The sequence below is a fragment of the Scardinius erythrophthalmus genome, assembly GCF_964197995.2.
Source record: "Scardinius erythrophthalmus genome assembly, chromosome: 14".
Lineage (NCBI taxonomy): Eukaryota > Metazoa > Chordata > Actinopteri > Cypriniformes > Leuciscidae > Scardinius > Scardinius erythrophthalmus.
The window spans coordinates 2,192,466-2,210,345 of NC_138234.1; the positions used below are offsets into that span (position 1 = coordinate 2,192,466).

At 39.9% G+C, this 17,880-nt stretch overlaps 1 long non-coding RNA gene across 2 annotated transcripts; it reads right to left on the bottom strand.

The window, feature by feature from the left end:
• Positions 1 to 37: 37 nt before the first annotated feature.
• Positions 38 to 17,659, bottom strand: LOC308701763. Of its 2 annotated transcripts, none has more exons than XR_014031505.1 (4): positions 17,497 to 17,659; positions 17,153 to 17,200; positions 16,653 to 16,873; positions 38 to 1,439 (listed from the first exon to the last, which is right to left on the bottom strand). It is a non-coding gene; the product is annotated as an uncharacterized lncRNA (long non-coding RNA). The 2 variants fall into 2 exon arrangements; XR_014031506.1 differs by having other exon boundaries at positions 16,653 to 16,893; positions 17,497 to 17,626.
• Between the last annotated feature and the right edge of the window lie 221 nt (positions 17,660 to 17,880).

Below are 17,880 nucleotides of genomic sequence, written 5' to 3' on the forward strand. Positions count from 1 at the left end.
TTTTTCTTGATGCAAGAAGGAGCAGACAATAAAAATGGACAATAAAAGTTTAATACTTGATGCAGCAAATACAAAAAGAAAGTAAAACTGGAAGCAAATAAGACAGATCTTAACAATGTTGACAATGTTTCTTTTATACTGTCGATGGTTGTGGCCAGGGCTGTAGAGTTCTAGAATCGCCGGTGTCACAGATATGAGGTAGTTCAGGGGGTTCGGGGTCATAAACATAGGCTCAACTGATATTCATATTCATCAGTTTTCCTGATTATTTTTGTCGGTCACTTATCATTTCTATCCTAAAATAGCTGTCAAATATGAAATGTTTAGTTTAGCTATATTTGATCTCACACTTCATGACCGTTAACTGAAGCGCTAGAACATGCGCTCAGCAGCTTCTGTGAACATAAAGCCTGTCTACTTTAATTTGATTGGTCATCTCAATATTCTGATGTTGATGAGCGGTGACAGACCGCAGAGCTCAGATGAGAAGATCTTGGAGCTGTGCAATATCCTTGCAGCACTAAAGTAGAGTTAATACTATATTAGCATATTATTTCACAACCTTTATTATATACACCTAGGAAATATACTGAAGTCTGGACCTCTGTGACTTCATAACTGGCTACAGCCGTGGTCGAGGCTGGTTAAGACAAACTAATAGGAAAGAGAGTTGGCATCGCACTTGAAAGTGCTGGAACTGAAGATAAGCTACTTAATGTGAGTTTTTGTATGACTGTGTAGATTAGATGAATGAGTGAAGCTCTTCCCACATGCAGTGCAGTGATACGGTTTCTCTCCAGTGTGGATCCTCTCGTGTGCTTTCAGGTTTCCTGACCGACTGAATCTCTTGTCGCAGTGTGAACACTTGTAAGGTTTCTCTCCAGTGTGGATCCTCTCGTGTTTTTTCAGGGATCCTGATTGATTGAATCTCTTGTCGCAGTGTGAACACTTGTAAGGTTTCTCTCCAGTGTGAATTCTCTGGTGCCGTTTCAAATCTTCAGCTCTAACAAAAGTCTTCTCACACTCAAAGCACACATGATTTTTTACACCAGTGTGTATTTTCTGATGAACTTGTAAATCCTGCAGACGTGAAAAACTCTTTCCACACAAAGAACATGAATGTGGTTTCTCCTGTGAATGAACTGTCATGTGTCTCCTCAGGGCTGAAGCCGACAAAAATGTTTTCCCACATTGATCACATTCATGCAGTTTCTCTCCAGTATGGATGTTCATGTGTTCCTGAAGGTGTCCTTGTCGTGCAAAACTCTTCCCACACTGATCACATGTGAACGGTTTCTCTCCAGTGTGGATCCTCATGTGAACCTTGAGATATGGTTTGTATGTGAAACTCTTTCCACACTGAGTGCAAGTGAAAGATTTCTGAGATCTTATTTGATGTTTCTCCACTTCATTCACTTCTTCAATCTCATCCATCGGGCCTGAAATTAAAGTTAAAAAAGTGCTCAGTAAATCAATAAAATAACAATTATGTAGTGAAAAAAAAAACTAGATTACAAGTGGACGTGCTAAACACTGGTGTAAACAGGGTCTAAAACAATTTGAGCTTGTCCACTTTTGACCACTTCCAGAGGTAGTCGAAAACACATTCAACCGGATTGCTTTGGTAGTGTAGACGCTCATGTGGTCGAGTGTGTTCAAACAGACACAAATGTGTAAACATTATGGGAAGCGCTGTAGCCAGATGGCATTTAAACTTTGTTGGCTGAAGACCCAAGTTTGGTTTGAAGAAGGAAAACTCTGTGTTTGACGTGGACTTGCAGCTTTAAGAGCAGAAACAAAACTCTTCGTCTATTTTTCTGTCCGTCTCTGGTCATGTTCATATGCAAATTGCATGAGCTTATTTCACCCATTATATTGAAAGCTCGTACATTTACCTGCCCATAGACCGTCCCCTCAAAGAAACAGAACAAAAGTGGTCGAAAGTGGATAAAAGAGATGGATTTTAAGCACCAGGTGTAAACGGGAATGGGCCCTTGTATACTTGTGATCCAACTGACCAAAACGCATCTTAACACCAGCTGTAAGGCAAGGCAAGGCAAGGCAAGTTTATTTATATAGCACATTTCATACACAATGGCAATTCAAAGTGCTTTACATAAAAGAAATTAAAATAATAAAAAGAAATAAGAATAATTAAAACAGTTTAGAAAAATAAAAAATAAAATACAGTACAAACAGTCGGACGAACAGCGGCACAGTGCTCATTCAGTAAATGCACAGCTAAACAGAAGTGCTTTGAGTCTGGATTTGAATGTGACTACTGTAGGAGCACGTCTGATCTCCTCTGGAAGCTGTTCCAGCATAATAGCTAAAAGCGGACTCGCCATGCTTAGAGTGAACCCTTGGTATTTCTAGCTGATATGATCCTAATGATCTGAGTGATCTGTTGGGTTTATATTCAGTGAGCATATCTGCAATGTATTGAGGTCCTAGGCCATTGAATGATTTATATACCAGTAATAATACTTTAAAATCAATCCTAAATTTAACTGGGAGCCAGTGTAAAGACCTGAGGACTGGTGTGATATGTTCATATTTTCTGGTTCTGCTCAGAATCCTGGCGGCAGCGTTCTGTATGAGCTGCAACTGTCTTATGGTCTTTTTGGGAAGGCCAGTGAGGAGTCCATTACAGTAATCCACCCTGCTGGTGATGAAAGCATGCACAAGTTTCTCTAAGTCTTGTCTGGAAACAAAGCATCTAATTCTTGCAATATTTTTCAGATGATAGTATGCTGATTTAGTTATTGCTTTGACATGACTACTGAAACTAAGGTCTGACTCTAGGTCACACCAAGATTCCTGACTTGATGTTTAGTTGTTTGACCCCTGGAGTGAAGGTATGCGTTCACCTTGAGAACTTCATCTTTGTTTCCAAACGCAATGACTTCAGTTTTGTCTTTGTTTAACTGAAGAAAGTTTTGACACATCCAACTGTTGACTTCATCAATGCATTGGCACAGGGAGTCAATGGGGCTGTAATCGTTAGGCGATAGGGCTAAGTAGATCTGTGTGTCGTCTGCATAGCTGTGATAAGCAATTTGGATCTTTCTCATTATTTGGCTCATTTGGAGCATATACAGGTTGAACAGGAGTGGCGCAAGAATTGAGCCTTGAGGGACTCCGCATGTCATGGATGTCCATTCAGACTTATGGTCTCCTATACTCACATAATAACCTCTCCCATCTAAGTATGACCTGAACCATTTTAGGACTATCCCAGAAAGCCCCACCCAGTTTTCCAGCCTGTCCAGAAGTATGTTGTGATCGACAGTGTCAAATGCAGCACTGATGTCGAGTAGTACCAGCACTGATAATTTGCCTGAATCAGTTTTTAAGCGAATATCGTTTATTATCTTTATGAGCGCTGTCTCTGTGCTGTGGTGCGGTCGGAAACCAGATTGAAAATTGTCAAAGTATCCATTCAAGCTCAAGAATTTGTTCAGCTGATTGAAGACAACTTTTTCTATGATCTTGCCTATGAAAGGAAGATTTGACATCGGTCTATAGTTGCTTAATATGGTCTTATCTAGATTGCTCTTTTTCAGGAGGGGCTTGACAACTGCAGTTTTTAGGGAGTTTGGAAAACTCCCAGAGAGAAGTGAAGCATTTACCACTTCTAGAAGATCTGCTTCTAAACTGTTTAACACACTTTTGAAAAATGATGTGGGAAGTGTGTCAAGAGCACAGGTTGATGTTTTAAGGTGCTGTACGGTTTCTTCCAAAATTTTGCCATCAATTTCTTTGAAGTCAGACATAGTAACTACTTTCTCAGGTGGTCTGATCTGTCTGACCCCAGTGCAACTCAAGGATGTGCTGATCACCTTTCTGATATTATTGATTTTCTCAGAGAAGAAAGAAGCAAACTCACTGCACTTGCTGTCTGAGAGCATTTCACTGGGAATCTGGCTTGGGGGGTTTGTCAGTCTCTCTACAGTAGCAAAAAGAGTGCGTGTGTTGTTTAAATTGCTGTTTATAATATTTGAGAAGAAAGTCTGTCTAGCTTTGCTTAGTTCCATATTGAAAGCATGAAGGCTGTCTTTGTAGATGTTATAATGGACTACAAGTTTTGTCTTCCGCCACATGCGCTCTACTTTTCTGCATTGTCTTTTCATATTTTGCACTGCTGTTGAGTTTCTCCAACGTGCTTTTTGTCTGCCACTCTTCTTCCTGACTTTAACAGGAGCAATATCATCAATTACACCTTTAACTTTTGAGTTAAAAGAATCAAGGAGAAAATCAACAGAGTCTGCAGATATGCTTGGTGTTAAAGATATAGCCTTCATAAATAGGACACCAGTGTTCTCATTTAAGCATCTCTTCCTGACAGACACAGATCTAGCTTCAGTGGCAGGAGAGATCAATATATCAAAGAAAATACAGAAATGATCAGACAGTGCTACATCCTTAATAACAATCGATGAAATGTTTAGACCCTTACTGATAAGTAAATCTAGAGTGTGTCCACGATTGTGTGTGGGTCCATGTACATGCTGAGTCAGATCAAAAGTTTTTAAAACACTTTTGATTTCTTTTGCCATATTGTTTTCTGCACTATCTATGTGAATGTTAAAATCTCCTGCAATGGCAAAACAGTCAAACTCTGAGGTAATTGTTGATAACAGTTCTGTAAAGTCCTCAGCGAAGGCTGGAGAGTATTTTGGAGGCCTGTAAATAATGAAAAGTAAAATGCGTGGAGCACCTTTTAACACAGTACCCAGGTATTCGAAAGACAAGTAATTCCCAAATGATATTTGCTTACATTGATAGATATCTTTAAAAAGAGCAGCTAGACCCCCACCTCTCTTAACAGCTCTGCAGACACTCATAAAAGTAAAGTTAGGAGGGGCTGCTTCATTGAGGATTGTTGCACTGCAGCTGTCTTCTAGCCAGGTTTCATTTGGAAGCATAAAATCCAGGTTGTTTGTGGTTATTAAGTCGTTGACTAGAAGTGATTTATTTTTAAGTGAGCGAATGTTTAAAAGAGCTAACTTAACAGACTTACTTTTCCCCACAGCAATATTAGTTTGACGTGTAATAGGCAACAGATTAGTTGGGTTTGCTGTACGGCTATTGAAGGCCTTAGACTTTCTATCATGTAATAGAACAGCAATAGAGAAAGATAGAGGCACACTGGGTTCCCGCTTGTTCTGTAAACATTTGAGAAAGTTACTGTTATCAGAGCGGGGACCCTACACATATCACTGAGAGCTGGTATCAGTTGTTTTTGGTTCACCTCGAGCAGAAGGAGGAGGGTGTGGGCCCTGGCGTTGTGGCAGAGGCCGAAGAGCTCTCACAGAAGGAGGGGGAGGGCGAGCTGGGCCCGCAGGCTTTGGTGGTAGTGGTGCCTGTCTTTTTTTAGTTGATATCTGGGGGCTTGCAGCAAAAGAGTGGGATAGTCTGGTTCCAGCAGGCACCAGTTCTTCCATTTTCTGTGAGAAGCACAGAAGTGGCGTTGCTGGCGAGAGGGAAAACGTGTCTGGTGAAAGGGGCTGTTGCTCTGGTGTCTTCGGAGGCTGTAATATGCTGTCCTGGCTTCCCTGGCTGTTTTCCAGGAAGTCGTCCTTGGGTGCTGAATCTTCAAGCAGTTCTGATATGTCTGTCTGTGGTGAGCTCTGTGTGCAGGGCTCAGCTGAGATTGTGTCCGTGAGCAGAAGTTGTTGTGGCGGAGTGGTGTTATCATGTCCATTTTGCTGCTGAAGTGAAGTCCCGTGGTCATTCATACTGTGTCCAGGTGTGTGTGTGCCGTTCAGATTGAGTGGATTGGCACAAACCGCAGAAGGATGATTGAGGGAGAAGTAGATATTGTCCTTTAACACTCTTGAACCAAGTTTGTTTGGGTGATGGCCATCCCGATGAAACAGTTGTCGTTGACTCCAGAAAAGATTGAAATTGTCAATGAAGTTCACTGCTTTTATATTGCAGGTTTTTTGCAGCCATGTATTTAGCCCAAGCAACCGTGAAAACCTGTTTGTTCCTCTTGCTGGTAGTGGTCCACTGATGAATGTTTGAACTTTCAGTCTTTTAAGTGTTTCAAAAAGTTCATTGAAATCCTTCTTAAGGAGTTCTGACTGCTCTTTATGAATATCATTCTTCCCCACATGTATGATGAGTCGATTTGCAGTCTTATGTTTCATCAGAATGTTCTGAAGTTCCCTGTTTATATCAGAAGTTGTTGCTTGTGGAAGGCAGCACGTAGTTGTATCCCTGCCGTAAAGACCTGAGGACTGGTGTGATATGTTCATATTGTCTGGTTCTGCTCAGAATCCTGGCGGCAGCGTTCTGTATGAGCTGCAACTGTCTTATGGTCTTTTTGGGAAGGCCAGTGAGGAGTCCATTACAATAATCCACCCTGCTGGTGATGAAAGCATGAACAAGTTTCTCTAAGTCTTGTCTGGAAACAAAGCATCTAATTCTTGCAATATTTTTCAGATGATAGTATGCTGATTTAGTTATTGCTTTGACATGACTACTGAAACTAAGGTCTGACTCTAGTGTCACACCAAGATTCCCGACTTGATGTTTAGTTGTTTGACCCCTAGAGTGAAGGTATGCGTTCACCTTGAGAACTTCATCTTTGTTTCCAAACGCAATGACTTCAGTTTTGTCTTTGTTTAACTGAAGAAAGTTTTGACACATCCAACTGTTGACTTCAGAAAGAGGTTTGTCTGAATTGGATGTCCTGTTTCGACTTCCTGTTTCGAATGCGCATGCGTCGCGTCTGAGCGCGTTGTTGTCTTTGGAGCTCCATCGATTGATTTATAATTCTTGATTTCTCTTTAAACTCACTTACAACGAACATTTTCTACTTTTCCTCACCTCATAGTTATAACGCGGATTGTTGAGCAGACGCGTCTCAAGCCTAGTGATCCAACGCTGGATACTCTTATAGGTTACGTCCGTGGATCACGGCTGAACACGCGTTCTCCGCACTCATTTACAAACAAACATTTTTTCGCCTATCGTGCGTCTACTCTACACCCGTACCACTGAAAAGACGGATTATATCCAAGACTTAAGCCATAAATTAGTATTAATATTGATAGCACCACTGGTAGCGTCGTTGCTAACTTAACTTACTGTCCATCTGTTAAAATGGCGAATATATCAAATGTAAGTAGTCTACCTTTTGGTGCAGGTGAGGACACATTTGAGCTGCACGCGGTGCAGTCTGAGCTGGAAGCTGTTGAGAAACAGATCCACGACCTTTTAGTAAGAAAAGCCGAGCTGATAGACCGGCGGTTAGCTCTTGAAACATCACGTGCCGAGGCACACAAATCAGAGATTAACGTTACTAACCCGCTGACTCCGACCTCGTCTACTCCGTGCGTTCCTCAACATCGGTCCCGAACGTCGAGGTCGCGATCAGCCATGGTCTCGTTCACTCCGGCTCCAACATGCCATCACGAAGCCTGGATTTTTCCGCAGCGGAAGACGCGAGCCAGGTCTAGACCAAGAAAACTCTCTCCGACCCTCCCGGTTTTCGAGATATCCACACAAAACCGCTTCTCCCCTCTTCGCGAAACAGAACGCGATGCTGTGATCATCGGCGATTCCATCGTTCGACACGTACACGCTACGTTAAATAAAAGTAAGGTGCATAGTCACTGCTTTCCTGGTGCTCGTGTTTCTGAAATCGCTGCTCACGTTCCCGAGATTCTGAACGAGCGCGTCGGAACCGTGGTCATGCACGCGGGAGGGGCCGACATCAGACTGCGCCAGACGGAGGTTCTGAAGAAAGACTTCAGGAATCTGATCGATACGGTACGCAGCACATCGCCTGATATAACGATTATTGTGTCAGGACCGCTTCCCACGTACCGACTAGGTCATGAAAAGTTTAGTAGATTATTTGCGCTTAATGAATGGTTAATGTCATGGTGCAATGAGCAGAAACTTCTCTTTGTAAATAATTGGAATCTGTTTTGGGAGCGTCCTAGGCTTTACCGTGCTGATGGCTTACACCCAAGCAGATTCGGATCGGATCTTCTGTCAGATAACATCTCCAAAATGTTAAATACCTTTTGACTAGTAACCAAAAGTCCAAATCATAGTCTCTGCTGCACCAATTTAACTGATATAAATAGTGTTGAACATTGCATAGAAACTGTGTCTATTCCTCGTTTAGTGAGATCAAATCATAAATCTACTGCAGGATCTAGAAAAAATCTAATTGTTATTAAACCAGAAAATGTTGCTATTGGTAATCAAAAACAATTTTTATAGCTAGGTCTTCTAAACATTAGATCACTCACACCTAAGGCAGTTATTGTAAATGAAATAGTCACAGATAATAGATTCGATGTACTTTGCCTTACTGAAACCTGGCTTAAACCAAATGATTATTTCGGTTTAAATGAGTCTACTCCAGCAGGATACTCCTATAAGCACGAGCCCCGTCTGAATGGTCGTGGCGGCGGTGTTGCAACAATCTATAGAGATTTTCTCAATGTTACTCAGAAAACGGGTTATAAGTTTATTTCATTTGAAGTACTTGTACTAAATGTTACGCTCTTAGATGTTCGAAAAACATCCCTATTATCTCTAGCCTTGGCTACCGTATATAGACCGCCTGGGTAGGCCTGTCACGATAACAAATTTTGCTGGACGATAAATTGTCCAAGAAATTATCGCGATAAACGATAATATTGTCGATCTGAGAACATTTTCATCTAGAATAATGATAATGTCATAATAATGCACATACACCTTTCAAAATTCAATAAACGTTTATTTCCAAAGACTATTTAACACTGAAAATGGAAAACATTTTAAATATCCACAATAACAATGAACAAAACAACCAAAAACAATAAAAGTAATGTACTCTCAGTCTCTGTTAACAAAAAATGCACTTGAATAAATACCAAAAAAAATAAATAAAATGGATGTAAACAAAATTGCACTTCAAAAAATATTAAACAATAGGCTCAACATGCATTCCATAACAGGCAAAACTGCCTGTTAGGACCTTTGTAAACAAACAAACAAAAAAGCCTCAAGCCATATGCAAAAAACTTTTGAAAAATAATTTCTCCAGCAAAAAAAGTGAATTGCAGTCTATGTACACCAAGGATGAGAGAGAGAGATAGAGATTTTATGGCAGATTCCGTGCAAGAAATACCAACATGTTGACTTTGTGTGGCTTAAGGCAGGATCTCTCAGGAGTAGCAATGTTGCCAGCTGTGCTAAACATTCTCTCAGAGCTGGTGCTTGTAGCACAAATGCACATATATTTTTGGGCCAACTTGGCCATCAAAGGATATCTTCTTTGATTGTCATGCCACCACACCAAGGGATCACAAGATGCATCAATTGCATCCTCTTGGAGGAACTTAGTCAGCTCTGCATCAGCCTGCACTCTTTTTGGAAGTGCAGCCTGGGCCTGACTGAGATTACGAGCTCTTCTGTTTTGAAGAAGGTCACTCAGCCTCTTCTTCTTGGTGAGTGCGGCAGCAGTAGGTTCATCCTCGTTTCCTCCAGTGGCTTTGCTGCAGCTCTCACCACTTGTACCTTCTCCACTTTCGTCTGGTCCTAAGTCCAGTAGCTCTTGCACAAGCTGATGTTTGACTTCATCCAATGCATCTGCCTTCTCCATGCTGCCACGATACCTTGGATCCAAGATGGTGGCCTTTCTAAGTAGGACATTGATTGCAGCAGGTGAGCTGTATTTTTCAGTTAGTACCCTGCACATGTTTTGTTTAATACTGGCTGTCAGTGCAGTGTCATCAGGGCCTGGAGAGAGAAGGTCGTCTTTAATCAGTTCCAACACAGGCTTAACCGAGGACACCGTGACGTATTTTTCCCCTGAGAGGATGTCTGTGAAGTCAGCCAGTGGTTTCATTGCTGCGTTGATAGACTCCAACACAGCAACATCCTGCCAGGTTGGGTTGAGGTGGCTATGTTTTTTGTCTTCAACCAGGACACGTCTTATGGCTGGGAGTTGCTCCAGCACCCTCTCTACCATCTTCTGCTTAGTGCCCCATCGTGTGACAACATCCTGTGTGAAAGATAATATTGTTCTTGTTCATTAGTTTGTCTATCAACATTCTTAAATAAAATAACTTCTTTTTACATGTCCATTATTTTTATTAATGCTCATATTGACAATTTAACAGTTAAACGAAAGTAAACATTTTGACTGATTATAATATTATGTTAAAGTTTTTTTTTTTTTTTTTTTTTGCTGCATGGTATAATATATATATATATATATATATATATATATATATATATATATATATATATATATATATATATATCGTTTTTTTTCAATAAAAACTAGACGAGCTGTGGATTAAGGTAGGCCTGCTATTTTTATTTGATGAAAAAAATGCCATTTTTTTTAAAGCTTCAAATTGATTCAGTGTTTTCTTTTTGTCATCATAATTTGTTAATTATTTAAGTTAATAAAATATATTTATTGTAGGCCTATCTTATGTTTTTTATTTATATTATTTTATTGTTTTTTTTCTGTTGTCACTGTCAGAAATGCTGCAGGTGCGTGAATTTTATGTGAATCCAGGTTCTGTTGTTGATCTGTTCTGCATGTTTGCACGTTAAAATAAACCCGTGATTTTTATTTTTAACGGGTCACAGACACGTGTCTTTTTTATTTTTTACTTAATGCCAATTCAATATTATAATCTTATAATAATAACGGATAAAAATCGGATAACGAGCGGCAGTTGTCGGTCGGGAAAATTAACCGAAATGAGCATATTATATAAATATTTTATCTATGAATTAAACACCACTCACCAGTATTAGACTGTGTTGTGGGAGATTAGCCTCACTCTGTGCCTTCCTCAGGTCTCTCCTCTTAAGCCAGCTCAGGTTGAATGTGTTGACCAAACCTTTACAGAGTCCTATGGCACGCGCTGTCCGATCTTTGTTGCTGTCCAGACCATGGGACACAGCGAGATGGAGGTTGTGACCAAAGCAATTGAGCCATGGCCAGCCGAGATCCCTTATTGCAGCAACAATGTTAGCACCATTATCTGTAGTGATGCAAACTAGTTTGTGCTCATCCAGTCCCCAGTCTGCTACAGCAGACTTCAGGTTTTCTCCAAGGGTGTCAGCAGTATGGTTATCTGGGACATACCTGGTCTCTAAACACTTGGAGTGCAGGCTCCAGTCAGCACTTATATAGTGTATAGTCAAGCTCATATAGGGGGTCATGTTTGAACTTGACCACATATCCGTAGTGGCAGAGAAAAATTGGATGTCTTTGATCTCGTTTAGTATGTCATCTTTAATGCTGTTGTACAGTTGTGGAATTGCCGTTTGTGACACGTATGTTCTCCCAGGCAATTCATACTGGCTGTCAAATGTTTGCAGCATTCGTCGAAATGCCGGCTTTTCGACGATACTAAAGGGCAGCATCTCTTTAGCAATCAAGCGAACTACACTGTCAGTGAGTGCACACCATTTTGCACTGTCCTGTTTGTACTTTGTTTGTCGACTAAACGCCCCAGTTATGGTGCACTGTCGGGAAGACGAAGACGGCCCGTCTGTTTTAGTTGTTTTTTTTCCCAGCTGGGAAAACTGCAACGGATGATTGTGTTTTAGGTGCATGTGCATGTTTGTTGTGTTGCCGCTTTTAGTCGATACTGTTTTACAACAAATGCGACATACCGGCTCGCTCAGGTTAAGTGGTTCACCACGGTCATTCGGTTTGAATCCGAAGTGCTCCCACACTGCAGCTGTCGCGTTTGGCTTTGAAACCAATTCCATGTCACAACTTGCGTCTCGTCTTTTCGCTCTTCTCGGCAGTCGCCTCAAGCACTCCCGCCTTCCCACACAAAGTCCATGTGACTGACAAGCGCCCCCTCCCCACACAAAAGACAATGCAACTGACAAGAGGGTTCACTTTTCCTATGCTAAGGAAACGAGAGTTGTCATTCAGTCGCGGATAACAAACAAGCATGCAAATGAAATTATCGCGGCCGGAAAAATTATCGAGGTCATTTTTTTTTATCGTGCGATTAATCGATTTATCGACTATCGCGACAGGCCTACGCCTGGGCCTTACGCTGATTTCCTAAAAGAGTTTGCAGATTTTCTCTCAGACCTATTAGTTAACTTCGATAAAGCATTAATTGTTGGAGACTTTAATATCCATGTAGATAATCAAAATGATGCGTTAGGGGCTGCGTTTACAGATTTATTAAACTCCTTTGGGGTCAAGCAAAACATTACCGGACCGACTCATCGATTTAATCATACACTCGATTTAATCATATCACATGGAACCGATCCAACCGATATAGATATCATTCCACAAAGTGACGATGTCACTGACCATTACATGGTAACTTGCATATTACGTACCCCTGTAGTATATCATGCTGCGCCGCGTTATCGATTAGGCAGAACAATCCTTCCATCCACCATAGATAATTTTTCAAACAGCTTATCGGATCTGTCTCAGCTGCTCAGTGAACCCAAACAAACAGATGAACTTGAGGAATTAACTAGCACTATGAGCACCATTCTCTCTGGATCATTGGATATTGTTGCGCCCATTAGATTAAAAAAGGTCAGAGAGAAAAGTAAAGCACCATGGTACAACAATACTACGCATGTTCTAAAGAGAGAAACCCGTAATTTAGAGCGTAAATGGAAACAAACCAACTTAGAGGTCTTTAGAATCGCATGGAATGACAGTATGTCACGTTATAAAAAGGCCCTAAAAGCGGCCAGGGCTGAGCATCTCCGCAAACTAATAGAAAACAACCATAACAATCCTAAGTTCTTATTTAACACCGTGGCGAGACTAACAAATAAACAGATGTCTCCTGAACAAAATATTCCATTACAGTTTAGTAGTAATGATTTCATGAAGTTCTTCACTGAGAAAATAGAAAACATCAGAACCACAATTGTAAACGTTCAATCCTCAATCGCGCCTTATAATTCAGCCTCAATTATCACCCCGCAAGAACAATTACAGTGCTTTACAACTATAGAACAAAAAGAGTTAAATAAACTTTTTACTTCATCTAAAACAACAACATGTTTACTAGATCCTATACCAACTAAACTATTGAAAGAAGTGTTACCTGTAGTGGAAGAGCCTCTCCTCAATATTATTAACTCGTCTTTATCTTTAGGTTATGTTCCAAAAACATTTAAACTGGCAGTTATAAAACCTCTCATTAAGAAACCACAATTAGATCCGAATAATCTAGTAAATTATAGACCCATTTCAAATCTACCTTTTATGTCTAAAATACTAGAAAAAGTTGTGTCTGCTCAACTGGGCTCTTTCTTACAAGAAAATGACACCTATGAAAAGTTTCAGTCTGGGTTCAGGCCGCATCATAGCACTGAAACTGCGCTCGTTAAAATCACAAATGATTTACTTTTAGCTTCTGACCAAGGCTGTATCTCAATATTAGTTTTACTTGATCTTAGTGCTGCGTTCGATACTATAGATCATACAATACTCTTAGATCGACTACAAAATTATACTGGTGTTCAAGGGCAAGCATTAAGCTGGTTTAGATCGTATTTATCTGACCGCTACCATTTTGTTTATTTAAATGGAGAAAAATCGATCATAACTCCAGTAAACTATGGAGTGCCGCAGGGATCTGTGTTAGGCCCTCTATTATTCTCAATATATATGCTGCCACTTGGAAATATTATAAGGAAACATGGAATTAGTTTCCATTGTTATGCTGATGACACTCAAATCTATATTTCATCACGGCCAGATGAAAACGCTAAATTATCCAAATTGACAGAGTGTGTTAAAGATATAAAAGATTGGATGACGCATAATTTTCTTTTATTAAATCCAGACAAGACAGAGGTACTACTTATCGGTTCAAAAAACCACCCACAAAACCTCTCACAATACAACTTTAACATAGTAGGATGTCCTGTTACTTCATCCTCTACAGTAAAAGACCTGGGTGTTATATTAGACTGCAACCTGTCTTTTGAAAATCATATTTCATATGTTACAAGAACAGCCTTTTTCCACCTTAGAAACATTGCTAAGCTACGTAATATGCTATCTGTTTCTGATGCAGAAAAGTTAGTTCATGCATTCATGACCTCGAGACTAGATTACTGTAATGCTTTATTAGCTGGTTGTCCTGCATCCTCAATAAACAAGCTACAGTTAGTCCAAAATGCCGCCGCTAGAGTACTTACTAGATCAAGAAAATATGATCATATAACACCAATTTTATCATCCCTACATTGGTTACCTATAAAGTCCCGTATTAATTACAAGGTATTGCTACTGACTTATAAAGCCCTAAACGGCTTAGCTCCAGTCTATTTAACGGATCTTCTATCGCCCTATAATCCATCGCGCTCTTTAAGGTCACTAAATTCGAGGCTTTTGGTCATACCTAGGATATCCAGATCCACCAAAGGAGGGAGAGCTTTTTCACATTTAGCACCAAAACTCTGGAATAGTCTTCCGGATACTGTTCGTTGCTCAGACTCGCTCTCCCAGTTTAAAACTAGATTAAAGACGCATCTCTTCAGCCAGGCATTCATATAATACTTTTAATCCTACAGTTAAATCCGACCTCTAGTTCATAAACGCCAGAGGAGAACTGGTCCCCGACTGAGCCCGGGTTCTCCCAAGGTTTTTTTTTCTCCATTAGGTCACCTGATGGAGTTTTTCGGTTTCTTGCCACTGTTGCCTTTGGCTTGCTCAGTTGGGGATATTTGGGGATATTTAATTTAATTAATCAATCAACGATACTATTGATCAGCATTACCAAACGTAGACGTTCCACTAGAAACAAACATTGATGTATTGTTCTAATTTATTACTGTGAAGCTGCTTTGATACAACCTATGTTGTGAAAAGCGCTATATAAATAAACTTGACTTGACTTGACTTGACTTCATCAATGCATTGGCACAGGGAGACAATGGGGCTGTAGTCATTAGGCGATAGGGCTAAGTAGATCTGTGTGTCGTCTGCATAGCTGTGGTAAGCAATTTGGTTCTTTCTCATTATTTGGCTCATTGGGACCATATACAGGTTGAACAAAGTAGACAAAGCCTCACAATCTTCTTTAATCCTTTTGAACATGTGATTGAAACCAAATGTGAGACATTTAAACTGACCAATCAGCAGATTACAGCTTTCCCACATCGTACTGAAGGTGTGACATTTAGCAAACCTCAGATGTACACACACATCTTGGCCGACAGACCTTTATCACTATCAGCACTTCTTTACGGATCACTAATGGCCCTTGTGGTAAGAAAGAGGGGGTTGGAGCAGGAAAGCAAACGTCTTTGTTCATTTCCAACCCTAAAGAACGCAAAAACAATGAAATATAGTTTTTCCATCACCATGTCCCTTTAGGGGCTCTGAATAAATCACATTTTTGTAGTGAGAACTATTAAATATTTGATAAATTATGCAACTACCTAAAATATGAACATTTAAAAAATACGCAATAATGCTATAATTTTAACACTCACTGTTTTTACACAAACTAAACCACGTGTAGCAAAGTCTATTTATTTGATCATTGTTTTTAAATGTTGGTGTTTTAGCAAGATAATAACAATATTTTTGAATGCACAAAAACTGTATTAAGACATATCCATAATTTTGGTAACATGGTTGCAGTAATTGTGAACCAGATGTAAAATAAACAGAAAGAAATGCTCAGATAATACTACCGTATTTTCCGCACTATAAGGCGCACCGGATTATAAGGCGCACCTTCAATGAATGGCCTATTTTAGAACTGTTTTCATATATAGGGCGCACCGGATTATAAGGCGCATAGAATAGAAGATACTGCAGTCAAACGTTTGACTGGGTTTGCGTTATGCAGTGGTCACCAACCTTTTCAAGCCTAAGATCACATCCAAAGTCCAAATGTAAACCAAGATCTACCACTTGCAAAAATTTATGAAAAAACAAGTGGCTGAGCTGTAAAACCTTGTTTATACTTGACGCGTCCGCATGAGCGCGAAGGTAATAAAAACTAATATCCGTCTGCTCGGGCAGATTCGGCTCAAAGTCGTGCATCTTCGGATGCGGAGGCGCGCGCGCGGCAAAATTACGTCATTGTAACAGCGTGCGCGACTCCGCATCCGAAGATGCACGACTTTGAGCCGAATCTGCCCAAGCAGACGGATATTAGTACATCTCATCACACCGGCACCCAGTTTGCGCGTCTAAATCAGTTGTATGGTCTGGTGTTCAGTCTAAAACAAGTATAAGTATATACTTGCGTCAAGTATAAATGCCTCGTCTGTTTGGGGAGGTGCGCGCAGTCAGCGGAGGTTCGCGCTCCGGTGCCAGGCGAAAGTATAAACAAGGTTTAAGTCAGCGGTTGTTTTACAGACAGATCCATATATAAGGCGCTCCGGATTATAAGGCGCACTGTCTTTTTTTGAAAAAAAAAGGAAAGGCTTTTAAGTGCGCCTTATGGTGCGGAAAATACGGTAATATTGACTTACAGATAACAAACATCCTAGTTAAAATAAATAAATAATTGCACCCGGTTCATATTATTTGCTGCTTTAATTATAATTCAACTATTTGTCCTACTATAACAGAGCTAAATCTGATGAACTGCTTTATAACCTTAATGTTCTTCAGCCTCACTAATGAAGAATCAGGAATAAACACCAACCTCTTTGTTCTTCAGTGTGTTTCATTCTGCAGTGTTCTGGATCTCTCATGTTCTCACTGTCCTTCAATAAACTCTGTCTTTGCAGATTTCAGCTCTTCCTGATGGTTTGATGCTCATCTTCACTTGTAGCTGATGGGAATATTCCAGCATTTATTGGGGAATTGCAGTGGGAGGAGCTTCACTGAAGGAGGAGGAGCTTCACTGAAGGAGGAGGAGCTTCACTGAAGGAGGAGGAGCTTCACTGACGGAAGAGGAGCAGATATGACAAGAAGAAATCACTTACTGAGTAAAAAAAAAATAGTCCACCCACCCACAAGTATTTATGGTCACATTATAAAAAATTAAGAATAAAAAAAAAAAAGATTAAAACATAAAAATATATTTACGGGTTTGCAAGAAACAAATGGCGCACCAATACAGTTAACTCAACTTTTTTTTGTTTATTGTGTTGCATACGGTTCAACACAGATTATTGAAATAAAAGCCATTATGAAACTTACCTATATCTTGCAGATGTCACAATAGCTGATCGTGTCGTTTGCTCAAATCTGTTGACAATAAAATGAGCTTAATGTGTCAATTTACAGATCTGAAGACATCAGCATAATGAATGAGGAATGAATTTTCAGCTGCTCTGATAATAGTGATGAGCCATAGACTATCAATACTCATTCAACAAGAATATAGAGAATACACGAATGATACAGTAAAATATAACAACAGTAATATAAATGTAAATATAAAGACAGCCGCTGATAACATTATCAACCCTTGTAATTTGTCCACATGAATCCGATTCCCTAATAACTTCACAACAACAAAGTAGTTCGCTATAACATCTTACCGTTTTGTATGGGAAAAGAAAGACACACCATGAAAACCTTTCTGAAAAGACCCCGTAAAATGTTGAGTAAACTTTATAGTGCAGTTACGTGATTTAACGTGTGAACTGTTTACCTCAAAAGACTGAGGAGACGCGCGACCGCGAAAGTGGTGACGTCATCACCGCGAGACGAAATAAACGATAGATTATCAAAAACTCATTTTTAAGCATAACTTTTCTCCACTCAACTCTGTAATTTGGAACCAAACAATATATTACGTTTAAAAATAAATCTTTATTTTACAGAAACTGGTACAATAACGGTATAATTTTGGTCAGTTATTTAAGAACAATGAACATCTTTACTGTGAATTCCTTAATCATTATAAGATCCCTGTAACTACT